Raw genomic sequence first — 13,778 nt, 5'->3', positions numbered from 1 at the left:
ATTCCGGAATTAGTTATCCCACCCTCCCATAGGGATAAAAAAACACTACAATTCCGGGATAACTAATCCCCAGATTAGTTATACCACGATTTTATCCCAACCAAACGTGGGATAAACTCATCTCAAATTTAATCCCGGGATTAATTATCCCTTATTCCTCGTACCAAAGGAGCCCTTATTGGTATAACTTACTCAACTTCATCAAGGCTTGGACTTGTTCTCTTCTTGTGCATAGAACGATTCATAAGTTGCCACTCTGGTTTTTGATTCTGGTAGCTCCAGTTCTTCACTGAAGCCCATCGTCATTTTCAAGAAGTCTCCCTTGTGCAACTGTTTCCACTCCTACAAAGCATTTCCATAAGCCAACTGAAAAAATTAGAGCCTTGCTTCATCTACAGAACTTCAGTTAAGAAAGGAAGCAACTTCGACTTGATAGAAACTACTTCTAGTGGAGGTGCTCTTGCTTATAAATAGCAAGCACCGCCTCCGCTTCAAACCAGGACTCTTAAACAAATAGCCTAAGCTTTGGGCCCCTAAAGATTGTTCGACCACTCAATCTTTCGATTCATTAAACAGCAACAACAACTACGCTGTAGGACGCCGGGGTAGGCTAGATGAATCCTCACTTTCTGTTCACTCAAGTGACATAAAAATAAAAGATCCCTCATTGAAGCTATGGCATACTCCACAACAATCAACTATGAAGTTGTTCCATTTGATGGAGAAAACTACGAATATTTCCAAGTTCGATTAAGAACTCTGTTCATATTTTAAACCTGACATCAGGGATATTACAGCATCTCTCTCTATTAAACAACAAAAGATGGAGTTAATTGTTAAATGTGAAAAACAAATATCAATTTAAGTTGGAAAACAACTTTAGCAATGGACTTCCAATGTGTTTGGAGTTTAATGGAGAAACTTCTCAAAGACGTGATATTCAACCTTTAGAGTTCTCAAGATTCTTTAGATTTTATCAATACCCAAAGTAATAAGAACACAAGTTTGCTCAAAATTGTCATCTGAATAGCAACGCTCTAGCATCTTTTCCCCAAGTTTCCTTCATGTTGATTCCTTTTCGGTTTGATTCAATGAACCAAAGCTTCACTAGTCTTACCGTTACTGAGTAGAACAATTGTCGTTCTAGAGCTCAGACTATCCTACTGTACACAGATGCAGAGACATGTTAGGTTCCTTGTCTACAGACGGGTTGAGACATATTGATTATGCTTCTAATCTTCGACCAAATTCCACCACCTATCTTGAACTTAAATCAGGCAACCAAAAAACAGATAAACTCTTGCAACATGACACATTTCTAAATGCACAGTCCAATCAAAATGAAAAGAGAGGAAGATAGGACTGGAGAACAAATTATATTTCCTCTTCGTATCTTTGTCCAACAAGCAATTAAGAGAGCCGCAGATATATAAGATCTCACGTTTACCTCAAAGTCCCATTCCCCGTATAAATTTGGATCCCTCTTGTCAACCCAAACATATGTTTCAGCCTGCAATGTCTTGGAACTATCCTGCAAAGTGAAGACATACTGTACAAACCGAATACAATTGCAAAGTTGAAAATAAACTGAATTGTCTCACTAAATTTATGCCAAAACCATACAAACTAGAGCGGTCCTTAACAAATCAATGTGGACTAATTTTATTAGAAAGATCATAAGTTTCAACTCCCCTTTTAGTAGCACTCCTGAAACTAAATTCTGACCGTGAGGAAGGTGAAGGATATAAAAGTTCTAAATTAAGTAGCAAAGCATTATATAGGTTACACCTGTATAAATGCAAGTACTCTAGCGAGAGCAGAATTCACTTCACAAACACTGCACTAAGGAAACTTAATAAAGTGATATCCTCTTTGTAATTTATCTTTTGCCTCAATAAGTCCGAGGCAGTAACCATCTCCCTCTAATAGTTCAGTAGATCCAATAAACAGGAATATTTGAACTCTCAGAATGATCCAATTCATGCTCAATATCATGCTTGAGCCATGAGAAGAATATTCGTAATGCAACAAGTTTTAAAAACTTTACTGTATCAATACCATCAGTGAAACATCAACAGTCGTCCTTTCATACTCAACGTCCTCGAATATGTCCAGGATATTTAATTCAGGAACAGTGACATCCAAAAGAACCTGCAGTTTTATTAGAAAAAGCATATTTGGCCGTCTCTTCGGTACCCGTACTCACTTCACAAAGCACGTTAGGTGCAAGGGATAGTTGGATTGCACTCAATGCATCCCCTTCAATCTTCTCCTTGTCGGGAGCTGATATATCCGTAGGATACTTTCTGTCAATAGCATGGATTGAACCTTCCCTCCGCAGTAACGCCATCATCTGGATCTTCCAGATATTGAAGTTGTTGCGTCCATTGAATCTATCAATTTCAAACTTCATGGAACTCATATTTGCTTGTTCTTCCTCCTTGGATCGTTAAAGGATCCTGTCGCTCTGATACCAATTGTTAGCGGAAACGTAAAAGAAAGAACACAAGATTTAACGTGGTTCGGATCAAAATAATCCTACGTCCACCAGAGAACAATTGTCCTTTTAATATTAACAAAGGAAGGGGAGATTTCCCAATTACACTTAAGAGAATTTCTCTCTTAACTCTCTACTCACTACAATGTATTGTATTATTTTGGGATGATTTCTACAAGTGAAGGAGTGCATCTATTTATAGAGGTAAAGACCTCCTCTTGATGTCATTGCTGACATCAAACTACCTCCTCTTGATGTCATGGGTGACATCAAAGGAGGAAGCTTCCTCCTAGCATCCACACCAACTCTTTCCACCAACTCTTCCAATTGGCATGCCATTGTTGACTAAACATAAACCAACATTTTCAGCATGCCATTGTTAACTAAACATAAACCAACATTTTCAATCTCCACCTTGGTTTGCGTTTCGAGCGTGTGAACAACTCTGGCCAAAACTTCTAAGCTTACTGGGCAACCCCGTTGTAAGAAACAAGAAGAATCAAACCATTGTTGAACATGCCACCTCCACCTAGCAACTGTTCTCTTCGGAGTTGCATCAGTTGATGCACACCCCCGCCAAGTCCTTGCAGTGTGCAAACTTAGCGAGCGGGACTATCTTGGTCAACATGTCTGCAGCATTATCATCTGTGATAACCTTCACGACCTTGATAGTTCCCTCATCAATAACATCTCGAATAAAATGAAATCTGACATCAATGTGTTTAGTGCGCTCATGAAATCTCTGATTTTTCATTAGATGAATAGCACTCTGACTATCACATCTAAGAGTTGATTCCAGCTGAACCAAACTCAATTCCGCTACTAAACTTTTCAACCAGATAGCTTCCTTTACCGCCTCCGCTGCTGCCATGTATTCTGCTTCTGTCGTAGACAAAGCGACAATCGACTGCAAAGTCGACTTCCAACTGACGGCACTGCCAACGAGGGTAAAGATGTATCCAGTTGTGGACCTTCTTCTGTCAAGATCTCCTGCATAGTCAGAATCCACATAACCGAGAATTGAAATACCTGTACCACTTTTTCGAAAGGTAAGACCAACACCAGAAGCTCCTTTGAAATATCTCAATATCCACTTGACAGCTTCCCAATGCCTCTTTCCTGGGTTGGACATGTATCTACTTACCACACTTACAGATTGAGCAATATCTGGACGTGTGCATACCATAGCATACATAATACTACCAACTGCACTGGCATAAGGAATCTTTGACATATGCTCCACCTCATCCTCGGACTGAGGCATTTGTGACTCTGAAAGTTTAAAATGAGGAGCTAATGGTGTACTTACAGGCTTGCACGTTTGCATATTGAATCTCTCGAGAACCCTTTCAATATACCTCTTCTGAGAAAGATGTACAACATCGTCTTCTCTTGAAATCTCCATACCAAGGATTTTCTTTGCAGCTCCTAAATCCTTCATGTCAAATTCCTTACTCAATAGTTTCTTCAAAGCATTTATCTCTGTAATGTTGTTAGCAGCAATAAGCATATCATCAACATACAACAGTAAATAAATCATTGAGTTACCAGACATCTTCTTGTGATACACACAACTATCAAATGCACTCCTTGAGAATTCATGTGTAGTCATGAATGCATCAAACCTCTTGTACCACTGTCTAGGGGATTGCTTCAAACCATACAAAGACTTCTTTAGTTGGCATACGTGATCTTCTTTTCCCTCAGCTAGGAAACCTTCAGGTTGATCCATATAGATTGTCTCTTCTAGATCACCGTGTAAGAAAGCAGTTTTGACATCAAGCTGTTGAAGCTCCAAGTCAAATTGTGCAACCAATGCTAGTAGCACGCGAATTGAGCTATGCTTCACGACCGGAGAGAAAATCTCATTGTAGTCAATTCCCTCCTTTTGGCTGAAACCTTTTGCAACCAATCTCGCCTTGAACCTAACATCTTCCACTTCAGAAATTCCCTCTTTCTTTCGGTAGACCCACTTGCATCCAACTGTCCTCTTCCCCTTTTGTCTTTTCACTAAGACCCATGTCTGATTCTTGTGAAGAGACTCCATCTCTTCAGTCATGGCTAACCGCCATTGTGCGGCATCCTTGCAAGAAGTTGCTTCAATATACGAGGAGGGCTCCAGATCTTTAATCTCTTCTTGTGCAGCTACGAACGCATATGCAATCAAGTTTGCTTGATTTATAAGGCGTTCCGGTTCTCGTGTTTGCCTCTTCTCCCTCCCCTTCGCAATTGTGTATGGTTCATTGACAGCAAGTTCTTCAACGCCTACATCTTCTGACTCATCTTTAACCTGAGTCTCTTGATCCTTTTCCTTGGCAAGCTCCACCGGAAGCTCCACCTGCTCGTTGTTCTTGTTTCCTGAAAACTCCACGGAAACTTTACGGGGATCAAGTATAGAGGATTCATCGAAGGTGACATCTCTACTAACTATAAATTTGAGTAAAGACAAACACCAAAGTTTGTACCCTTTTACTCCATCCACATACCCTACGAATATGGCCTTCTTAGCCCTTGGTTCAAGCTTTCCTTCATTAACGTGATAATAAGCTGGACACCCAAATACTCGTAAGTATGAATAGTTAGAGGGTTCACCTGACCATACCTCATTCGGAGTCTTAAAGTCAATTGCCGATGCTGGAGATCGATTGACAATATGAGCAGCAGTGTGAACTGCTTCAGCCCAAAATACTTTGGACATTTTGGCTTGTAGGAGCATACAACGAGCCTTTTCAAGAAGAGTTCTGTTCATTCTCTCGGCAACTCCATTCTGCTGTGGGGTATGCCTGACAGTCCTATGTCTTGAGATCCCATGAACCTTGCAGAATTCATTATACTCTTCATTGCAAAACTCCAAGCCATTGTCTGTGCGAAGATACTTGATTTTCCGCTCCATTTGATTTTCAATCAAAATCTTCCACTCTTTAAATGCTTCAAAAGCATCACTTTTTGCCTTCAAAAAATACACCCAAACCTTTCGTGAGAAATCATCAATAAAAATGAGAAGATACCTCTTTCCGCCCTTCGATGGAAGTTTAGAAGGACCCCATAAATCTGAATGGATGTAGTCTAGCACTCCTCTTGTCTTGTGTTTGCCAGTGCTGAAGCTGACCTTCTTCTGCTTCCCTAGAACGCAGTGCTCACAGAAGTCAAGCGTGCTGATCTTCTCACCTTCCAAAAGTTTACGATTGCTCAACATCTCCAGTCCACGTGCGCTCATATGACCCAGTCTCATGTGCCATAGTCTTGCCTTGTCATCATTAGATAACTGCACTGTAGATGCATTTGCAGAGCCAACAATGGTGCTTCCGGCCAATGTGTAAAGGCCATTCTCCAGCTTGCCTTTCAGCATGACTAAAGAACCTTTAGTCACCTTCATAGTTCCTGCTTCGCTCATGTACCTGTAGCCTTGTTCATCCAGAGTACCCAAGGAGATCAAATTCTTCTTCAGATCAGGAACATGACGGACTTGTGTAATAGTCCTCACGATTCCATCATGGCAGCGAACCCGAACTGAGCCAATGCCAACTATTGCACAAGTTGCATTATTGCCCATTACTACGGTTCCTCCACTTTTCTCGTAGCTGCTAAACCAGTCTTTTCGGAACGTCATATGCAGAGTACAAGCAGAGTCTAACACCCATTTGTTTTCATAACTACTATTATTATTACACGATGTTGTTAGTACATAATCATTATCAAAATTATGTACCTGTTCAACTGTAGATGCACTCGCCTTTTCCTTGGACTTTGACATTGGGCAATCTCGTTCAAAGTGCCCCTTCTTGCCACAACCCCAACACTCTGTATTCTTCTTGTTCACACGAGACTTTGATCTGTGCTTTGATTTGGTCTTTCCCTGTTGGCTAGTCCGGCCTCTTACAAAGAGGCCACTTGCCTGGTCATCTCTATCTCCTTCAATGTGCCTCCGCACATCACTAGAGTTAAGTGCCTGCCGCACTTGCTCAAGCTTGATAGGCTCCTTGCTATACATCATTGAATTCTCAATATCACGATATCCTGAAGTCAATGAAAATAGCAAAGCACATGCAAGCGTCTCCTCCTCCCTTTTAATTCCTGCAATCTGTAAGTCCATGACAAGTTTATTAAACGCATCTAAATGATCTTGTAACGAAGTACCTGGCCCCATCTTAAATGTGTGAAGACGCCGTTGTAACAACATTCTTGTTGTCACTGATCGGTCTTGGTATAGCCCTTCTAGCTTTTCCCACAACTGTTTGGCCGTCTCTTCGGTACCCGTACTCACTTCACAAAGCACGTTAGGTGCAAGGGATAGTTGGATTGCACTCAATGCATCCCCTTCAATCTTCTCCTTGTCGGGAGCTGATATATCCGTAGGATACTTTCTGTCAATAGCATGGATTGAACCTTCCCTCCGCAGTAACGCCATCATCTGGATCTTCCAGATATTGAAGTTGTTGCGTCCATTGAATCTATCAATTTCAAACTTCATGGAACTCATATTTGCTTGTTCTTCCTCCTTGGATCGTTAAAGGATCCTGTCGCTCTGATACCAATTGTTAGCGGAAACGTAAAAGAAAGAACACAAGATTTAACGTGGTTCGGATCAAAATAATCCTACGTCCACCAGAGAACAATTGTCCTTTTAATATTAACAAAGGAAGGGGAGATTTCCCAATTACACTTAAGAGAATTTCTCTCTTAACTCTCTACTCACTACAATGTATTGTATTATTTTGGGATGATTTCTACAAGTGAAGGAGTGCATCTATTTATAGAGGTAAAGACCTCCTCTTGATGTCATTGCTGACATCAAACTACCTCCTCTTGATGTCATGGGTGACATCAAAGGAGGAAGCTTCCTCCTAGCATCCACACCAACTCTTTCCACCAACTCTTCCAATTGGCATGCCATTGTTGACTAAACATAAACCAACATTTTCAGCATGCCATTGTTAACTAAACATAAACCAACATTTTCAAGAAGTATAGTAAAGTGAAGGAAATAGCTAAAATTATTAAATAGAGAAAATAATAGTAAAATAGAATGATAACTGAAACAGTTTAGAATTAATATTTGCAGCTATGATACTTGTAATGGAAATAATTTTGGTGATTCAGTAATCATGTCTAAAACAGCTCGTAAGTATGACACGATACAGAGCACAGGCATTGTAACTGCTTTAAAATAACAAAGTCGGACAGTTCAACAGACCTTCCTGTCAATGCTGTATAATAATACACCAAAAAGAGAAAAAGGAAACTCTACAAACAAAAGAAATATTGAAAGGTTCAACAAACCTTCCCAGTTACTTTCTTGTTTTCTACGGGTAGAATGGCAGGATAAACACGCCCTTTGATGCTAAACCTGTGGCTGCACCAAAATAACAGAATCAGTGGTTACTGGTTACCGCTAACAAGATACCAAAAGAGTTTATCCCCCCCGTCACTTAGAGAAACAATAAACAGAACAAGTAAACACAAATTGGCATTGGATACAAGCAAAACAGCAAAAGAAACCCCATTGCCGAGCATTTGTTAGAATCCTACTAGTGGAATTTGAGGATAATCAACAGGTAAATACAACTTGAGAATGCATACAAACAAAACCAAACAAATCTCATAACCAAGCATCTCTTTAGTTTCCTGCTTAGTCGTGTTGCTACACATTAGATCTGGTATTTGCAGGATTTTTTTTCAATAAGGAGTCTTTTCGGTTGTAGAGTTTCGTAATAGAAAACATAGAGAGCTCTTAATTTGTCTTAAAAGATATTATAGACCATGAAATTAGCTATTGATGATTGCATCAGGGTAGACTGCCTACATCACACTCCCTTGGGTGCGGTCTTTCCCAGGGCCTGTGTGAAGGCATAATGTTTCGTTCATTGGGTTGCCCTTTCTTTAGAATTACACATATCCAAATGGAGCGGGAATGGATATTAGAATTCATACAACGACCTCAACTAGTTTGAATTTAAGGTGTACTCATGGAATACTATGCTTGTGGGATTGCGTATAGGTGTTCGTAACACGCAGCGGAAGACAATAACAATCCTAAGCATAACTGTTCGTGTATAAAATTTATTTACATGTCAAAGGTCGGATCTAAGACGTACCTGGTGAAAAGAGTCTCGTTTCAAAAAATTTCGATAATGCGAAGACTCTATGCGTATCCACACCGAGACTGACCCTTGCTATCAACTTTTTGAATAATAAAACACGCGAACAAATTGATTGAAAAACTTGTGCTGAAACTTTTCTCAAAAATCTCAACTCAAATTACAAGAATAAGAAACACTTTTGTAAATTTTCTCCATCACCCTTTATATAACATCACCTACAAACTCTTTTCCTATTTGGTTGAGTTAATGATTTACTTAGGGTAAAAAGCTTTAATTCCACAAATTAACTTTTATGGAATTTTTCTATGGATATTTGTTACTGCCGATCTTAATGGACTTACCATGAAGTCCAATACCAAATTGGATTATAAAATCCTTATTAGTACTTTATTGTAGAATACAAATCCCATTCTCAATGGGTTTTTATAGCCGACTCGTCCAATTATGGACATTCAGTTAACCAATTTCAAATTGGAATTGACAAGTCTTTACTCTTATATAAAATATAAATATTAATTATATATATTTCAACCAAGAGATATAATTCAATTTCTATTCCAAATAGAAAACTTTGATTCGTTCACAATATTAATTGTACCCTCTGTGCTAGCAAAAACTATAACAATATTTCATTTGGACTAATAACTTTATTTATTTGACTAATTAAATTCTTTAATTCAATTATCAAATAATAAGTTAATTAATCCTATAGCAAAGATCAGAACACTCGTTAGTGTGTGACCCCATAGGTTCAATACTAAACCGGTAGTAAATTGATCATATCAATATACTAATCAAGGGTGGCATCTAGCAACACTCTTTAACGACCGGATAGAATGAAGTATACAATTTACTCTCAAGAATCAGTAGAAGAATAATGTAGTAATTCCTTCTGTCCTTATAGCTCTGGGTCACCCTAGGATATGATTCAACTGTCAAATCCAAATAGGTGACCAACTATGTGTTCATGTCAAATATAATCGACCATTGAATGACCTAAGAAACTCATTTCTTCTTTCATTCAATTGCCTTGGCCAAGGTCTTAGTTTGGTCGTTTATAATTCATGACAACATGGAGCTTAAACTCATTACCAAGAGTTGACAAATTCCATCTTAATCAATCACTAATTCTACAAGTATTTAATCATACCCAATATCCTTTCAACTATCGCCCTAGGGCCATAGGTGTCTAGTATCAAAGCACAATAAATAATTTGTCAATTACTAAGATGATCTCGGGTCAAAGGAAATTTTTACATCACATTCTTCAATAGAACATCCTATTGACAGTTTATGGTAATTCTAACCATTAGGAATTATCCAATGAGTCGGTTCAATGGTTATATCTCTATGTGCATTCATCTATCTATGTGATTTAGTTAATGAGATCAACTGATCTTTATCCAATAAAGACGATCACATAAATATTGATCTAACCGGATTACTAATGTCCAAATTAATAATCCTATGATCAAGAACAAATTTAGATTAAATTATAAGAAACTTCACTCTCATTATCATGATCTCCATCACAATGTCAAGTCTCAAAATTTAATCAAGGACCTTATCAAGTTAATTAAACAATTAATAATAACTATGATAAAAGAATATCAGATGCCATATATTTTTATATCAAATAACATTAACAAAAAAAATATGTTCAAATCATCAAATATGAGATTGGATCTAGGGCATTTCTACTATGTTCACTTTTTATTTCTTAAAATAATTGTGTCAATCCGCAATACCCATAAAAATATTCAAGCTTCATCTTCTTACGGCAATTGGAACCACAAATCAAAAAGGTAAAAGTGTAAAACACAGATCGATGGCTAATGAGTAATAATAACAGCATTTTATCTATTCATTGCAGAGAGAAATTAAAATAGAAAAAGAAAAGAGGACTGACTAGTTGTGGAGAATAGCGGGATTAGAGGGAGGGACGCGTTTGAGGAGTGCATGAACGACGTCGTCAGCTAATAGGCTGCCATACACGAACACATTGAACACCGACTGAGGATTAGCAGTAGACGCCATTTGCAGTTCCCGAAATGGAGGAGAGAATTTTTAACGTATTTAACTGTCAATCATTGGGGTGGAAAAAAAAACTGTCATTATCCGATGAATAATTTATGAGTAAGTAATTGAAGCATATGTCTAGGGTCTTCATACAAAACGGAAAAATCCAATCAAACCGAAAACAAATCAAATCAATAAAAAAACAGATAATATTTTGGTTTAATTTGGTTTTGAGTTTGAATTTTAAAAACTAATAAAATTTGATTTGGTTTTAATTTAAGTAAAAATTAATTGAAAAAAACAAACCAAACCGATTATAAATATCTATTTAAAACTTATATATATATATATATATAGTATGTATTGCGTTTACATTCTAGTTTGATTGGTAGTTTTTTATTTTGCTAAGTCTAAGAAACTATTTCATATTGAATCCTTAAATTTATCACTATATAATTCAACTATCATCAAGATATCTTAGTAAATGGCATATTTTCTTAAAGATCAATTCATTTGATAGTGTTATATTATAATATAGTTGCCGAAATATGTGCTTGGTCGTGTATATTTTATATTTAAGAAAAAAGAAAATAAAAATAAAAGTCGTATAAACCAAAAGAGCGTCAAACCCGATAAAAATCAAACCAATAAAAAGTCGACTTAATTAATTTGGTTTTGTTCAAATATTTGAAAAAACGACTTAACTGGTTTGATTTCTTGTTAGGGAAAAATTAACCCAAACCGAACTATGAACTCCTTACTTATCTGTTTGCTATTCTGAATTACTAAGTTCTATATTAATAATTTATACATATACAATAAATTTTATTAAAGAAATATGAGATTTAGACCAAAGTGGCCAAATCCGTAACCAACACACTAGTTCTACCCCTGCTTTCAATATAATAATACAGTCAAACCTCTATATAACAATATCGTTTGTTCTGAAAATATTTGGTTTTTATAGTGAATGACTGTTATACACCAATAACAACATGGCGTTTGAATATATTTTAGCGGTTATAGACAAAACTTATCCAAAAATTAATTTTTCTTCTTTTTTAATATTATATATAAAGGTAAAAAGATATTTAATTCAAATCTCAAAAGATATGAATATTTCACGAATTAAATGGTAAAGTAATCTAATACGTTATTAAAAAAATTCATAACTAAACGTACAAACATTTAAACTCTAGGGTACACAATAAAATCTTTCAAGATTGATGGAAGAACTCCGTAATTGTAGCTTGTTTCGTAGATTCCAGTCTCGTAGTATAATGCTTGAATCGGCGAAGATTTGCATCCAAACTTTCAGCAAAAGAATATCCAATTGATTAAGATATTTAGAATTATTATTAGTAACAATCTTAAAAAATCTACATGGCTGTTACAGAGGAGTAAATTTACAAATAGTGTATTGTCATAAAGATGTTTGTTGCTGTTATGGGTAGAAAGCTGTAATAGGGAAGTAAAATATAACATAAAAAAAACTAGACTTTTATAGTGAATGATTGTTATATAGGAATGTTGTTATAGAGGTCTTACTATAGTTGATTAATCTAATAAATTCATAAATTGATTAATCATATTATTTCTTTTGAGTGCTCTTTTTAATAATAGTTGCATTCTCTTAGAATTTTCCAGATGTCGTCATCCAAATAATAAAGATGTCAAAATCGTGTAACAAGAAAAGTTATTTAATTTGCTTAATATGAAAATATCTAAATTGACACATCTAGCATTCGGATTTAAATCATGTTTACGTGACAACGACGCAGGTGATATGACCAAAGTGCGGGTCAATTATTTGATCTTTTAGCATTTTTTTCATGTGGTCCGAAATAATCAATTTTTTTTTGGTAACTTTTTATTATCACCAGTAATAAGCAGTACAAAAGAGCCATAACTAGCTAACTCAGCTAACTATTATGTTTACAGTAATCTCCTTCTCATCCTAATTTTCTATTTTAGAATCTATATCTATGAACTATTTCAGCTATTCTAGAATGAGCTTGCACACAATATATGCTATCTCCTTTGCTATTCTCTCCCATCCCACACTCGTCTTCTCAAAAATTCTTCAGTTTCTCTCTATCCATATATAGTGCACTATTTATGTATATAACATCTTGAATAGTTGAGCTTCCTTTGATTTGTCTTTAGCTCTTTTGATCACTTCCTGCACATGTTGCTCCCAATTCCTTGCTACTGTACTTTGATTATGTGTCCAGCTCATAATCTTGTTGCCTTCGTATACTCACAATTTACAAATAGATAATCTCTAGTTTTTTCCGCTTTCTGACATAAACTGCACTTGGTTTCAATCTTCATGCCTCATTTGCTCAATCGATCTGCTGTCAGTAATTTGTTCTGCATTTTTAACCAGAGGGTAAATCTTGCTTTTGGTCTTCCATCATTCCAAACATCAAACATTTCCATGGTACTCTAGGTTGGTCCCCCAGCAAGTGAAGATATATTTGCTTAATGACGCTCTTGTTTCTACAGATAGTTATAATAGTGTTGGCTCTCCATTCACCATAATAGTGTAACTCACAGTTTTGGCACATTCCATCACCCAAACTATAAACTGTTTAGGGAATCCCAGCAGATTCATACTTTATTCCAAGTAACTCCATTCAACTGAGTCATAGGCCTTTTGCAGGTCAATTTTTATCATACATCTTGGTGTCACATGCTTTCTCGTATAGCCATTGATTAATTCATGAGCCATTATAATGTTGTCACCAATTTTCCTTCCTGGAATAAACCCAGCATGTGCTTCACAAATGATACCATCAATTACCTTTTGTAATCTTGCTGCTAAGATCTTGGAGATTAGTTTATATAGCACTGTGCAACATGTTATAGGCATGTATTCTTTGATTATTGTTGGATCAGCAGTCTTGGGGATCAAAGTAATGGCTGTACAATTAATGGCCCTATACAATCTTCCTGTTGAAAAGAACTCCCTCACTGCCTTAGTCACCTATTTACCAACAATGTGCCATATATTTTTGTAAAACACAGCATTGTACCCATCAATTCATGGGGCCTTGTCATCCCCTATGCCTTTAGCCTCATATATTTCTTGCTTTGTGACTTCTGCACATAATAATTGTCTTTGTTCTTGACTCAGTGTTGGTCCCTTCTTTATTACC

Source organism: Nicotiana sylvestris, chromosome 12, assembly GCF_000393655.2.
Source record: "Nicotiana sylvestris chromosome 12, ASM39365v2, whole genome shotgun sequence".
Taxonomy (NCBI): domain Eukaryota; kingdom Viridiplantae; phylum Streptophyta; class Magnoliopsida; order Solanales; family Solanaceae; genus Nicotiana; species Nicotiana sylvestris.
The sequence above is the reverse complement of the archived record's forward strand: the minus strand, read 5'-3'. Positions refer to the sequence as shown.